At 34.8% G+C, this 3597-nt stretch overlaps 1 non-coding gene across 1 annotated transcript; it reads right to left on the reverse strand.

The window, feature by feature from the left end:
* Nucleotides 1-1159: 1159 nt before the first annotated feature.
* LOC128292213 (small nucleolar RNA R71) lies at nucleotides 1160-1266 on the reverse strand. The gene has a single exon (XR_008282198.1). It is a non-coding gene; the product is annotated as a small nucleolar RNA R71 (small nucleolar RNA).
* Between the last annotated feature and the right edge of the window lie 2331 nt (nucleotides 1267-3597).

A 3597-nucleotide genomic window follows, 5' to 3' on the forward strand; every position in this document is an offset into this window, starting at 1 on the left:
TCAATCTAGGGATTAGACGTTATTAGTTTTGAATAGGGATAATAACATAACTTAGGGATCTCTACGGAACAAGTTAAATGAATAAATCGTCCGATTTGGAGCCAGAATAACAAGTACAATCTAGGTGGATTTTTCCTTAGGTATTGTCTTAATTCAATCGATTTTCCCAAAAGCAATTCCCCAATTCCATTCTCTGTGAATTGTTAGTTTAGATAATTAGTTAGTTACAACAAAAACCTCTTTATTCTTAGGCTAGAAATAAAAAGACAGTCATTACTAGTACTTTTAGCTCCTTTGGGTTCAACAATCTAGTCTTGCTAAAACAATACTACTGTTCGATAGGTACACTTGCCTACATCGCGATAATAGTTAGTTTCAAGAACGATTAATTATAAATATTTAAAACCTATCACGAAATAACGCGATTAAGTTTTTAGCGCCGTTGCTAGGGAACTAAAATATCAGGAACACTCAATTTTTATTACTTTAGCCATTTATTTCTCTCGCAATCTAATTTTATTTTTAACTTTATTCTAATTTACTAATTTTCTTTTTCTTTCTTCTGACAGGTTTTTTTTTTTAGTTTATGACTAGAAGAAACCCGTCAGGACCTCTACTTTTTGACGAAGAAATCGATTGCACAGTCCGTAGAAAACAAAGAGAAATAAGGCGAAGCCTAAGATACACAGAGAACGAGCAAGAAGATGATACTCAACCACCAACCGAAGAGATGGCTGAAAACCAAGACAATTAGCTACCTCCTGCAATTGCGGTTAATTAAAATCCTGCTCCATGCACTATGTATGATTATGTTAAACCTTCTTTAACAGGAACTGAATCGAGCATAGTTAGACCTGCTGTAGATGCTAATACTTTTGAACTAAAACCTAACACTATTCAAATGATACAGCAATTTGTTCAGTTTGATGGTTTGCAGGATGAAGATCCCAACACTCATTTAGCAAACTTTTTGGAACTATGCGGTACATTTAAAATTAATGGCGTTTCTGATGATGCCATTTGTCTTCGGTTATTCCCTCTCTCATTGAGGAACAAAGCTAAACAGTGGTTGAACTTGTTACCACGAGGGTCAATTACTACTTGGGAACAAATGACTGAAAAATTTTTACTAAAATATTTTTCGCCGGTTAAAACGGCTAAATTACGTAATGAGATCTCTTCTTTTGTGCAGATGGATTTAGAAATACTCTACGATGCATGGGAGAGATACAAGGACCTTTTGAGAAGGTGCCCTCACCATGGGTTACCGCTTTGGCTTCAGGTTCAAACATTCCATGATGGTCTGAATCCTTCGACTCGGCAAATGGTTGACGCAGCTGCTGGAGGAACCATTAATAATAAAACACCTGAAGATGCGTATGAGTTCACAGAGGAGATGTCATTGAATAACTATCAGTGGCAAGTCATGAGGACAAAGGCAACAAAAATAGTCGGTGTTTATAACGTCGATTCGGTCACCATGCTCTCTAACCAGGTAGAACTCTTGAATAAGAAAATTGATGGTTTTCTTAGTTCTTCACAGGTTCACCCAGTAATGCAGTGTGAAGCAAGTGGAGGTGGAACAAGCCATTCGGAATACCAACCTTATGGCCACAACATGGATAACGAGCAATTAAATTACATGGGTAATAATCCTCGACCTCAAAACAATCCATATAGTAACACTTATAATGCAAGTTGGAGGAACCACCCAAATTTCTCATAGGGAGGCCAAGAAAATCAGCGACCACCTTTGGGCTACCAACAGCCACCCTATCAATAGGAAAAGAAGATGAACCTTGAAGAGATGTTCACAAAGTTTATCTCAGTGTCAAAAACCCGTTTCCAGAACACCGAGACAACACTTAAAAATCAACAAGCTTTGATCCAAGGGCTCGAAACTTAGATAGGCCAGCTTTCCAAACTAATTTCCGAATGACCACAAGGGAGCTTGCCAAGTAATACTGAACCTAACCCAATGGAATAGCTTAACGCAATTAACGTTCAAGCTGAAGAAGGATTTGTTGAGCCTGAGCCAGAACCGAGGCAAGAAATTGTGGTAAGCAACGGTCAAGGTGAAGTAGATCACAATAAAAACAAATTGGTGAATGTCGAATATAAACCTCGTGTGCCATACACTAACGTGACAAGGAAAAATCGCTCAGATGAACAATTTGGTAAATTCCTTAAACTCTTAAAAAAATTACATATTAACTTACTATTTATTGAAGCTCTATCACAGATTCCAAATGCAATGAAATTTTTAAAGGAGCTTTTAGAAAATAAGCGGAAGATAGACGAGGCATCGCATGTGGAGCTGAACGTAGTTTACTCAGCTATTCTCCAGAATAAACTACTCAACAAACTTAAAGATCCAGGGAGTTTTACAATTCCTTGCTTAACTAGTAGTTTAGATGTTAATAATGCATTAGCTGATTTGGGGGCTAGTATTAATGTAATGCCCCTTAACTGTGTTCAACATCGAAACAGGGTACGAGGTATTACCAGAACATAACACATACCAAAACAAAACTGACATAGAAATATGTCATCCAATTAGATAATGTATCATTATAACATATGTCTTGAACAATATTAGCCAACTTCAATGGCTTTGTACAAAATAATTGGTCAAATACTGTAACCAATATTTTAAACCTAGGCAATTATGACACGTAACAAAATAACGAAGCGTACTATACATGCCATAATTCAAAATGTTTAGTTCAAATACCCAAAAGTATTGATACTGCGGGCAGATCTTCAACGATCCTTAACTCCTGTGCAAGCTGGACGACACTATAAGACAAAAGAGAGAAAAGAAAGTAAGCTTATAGCTTAGTAAGTAAGTATATAAATAATAATTAAAGAATCTAATATGTTAACACAATAACTTAAGTGTATCTACTTTTAATTTCACTATTTACTCCACTTTGATCAAGTTGTCTCTCCTGCGTCATTTTCATTAAATAAATCATAACCCATGTTAAAAAACTCAAAATTAAAATCCATAAAAGTTTCCTATAACTAGACTCATATTACTTCTTACTAAAATTTTTCTAGAATTTTTGGTCTAGCCAATTAGTACAGTTTATTAATTAAAGTTTCCCCTATTATACAGCTCGATGGATCTAACCTTTGTTCACTACGAATTGATTTTATCCTAGTAAAAAAGTCAAATAGCCATGAAATTTGTTTCATTTAAAACTAGAATCAATAAGGAATCTAGGAATATAAACTATATTTCTTAATTATTTTTGTACAATTTTTGATGATTTATCAAAGTCAGAACAGGGGATCACATAGTCATTCTGAACAAGTCACACACAAATATAAATATCTCAAAATATATAGTTCCTTTACTTTCTCCGTTTCTCTTACATGAGAATAGACTCATTAAGATTTAATTTAATATCTCATTCAGCCTCTAATTAAATTCCTACTATTTTGGTGATTTTTCAAATTCACGTCCTTCAGAATCGTCCAAAACAGATTATTGTAAATTCACTCTTTCACACTTTCTTTGTATTAACCTCATTTTGCATACATATCACAATTCATTTTCACCACATTTCATACATCACAAGTATTGGTCCA

The sequence above is a fragment of the Gossypium arboreum genome, chromosome 4 (genome assembly GCF_025698485.1).
Source record: "Gossypium arboreum isolate Shixiya-1 chromosome 4, ASM2569848v2, whole genome shotgun sequence".
Lineage (NCBI taxonomy): Eukaryota > Viridiplantae > Streptophyta > Magnoliopsida > Malvales > Malvaceae > Gossypium > Gossypium arboreum.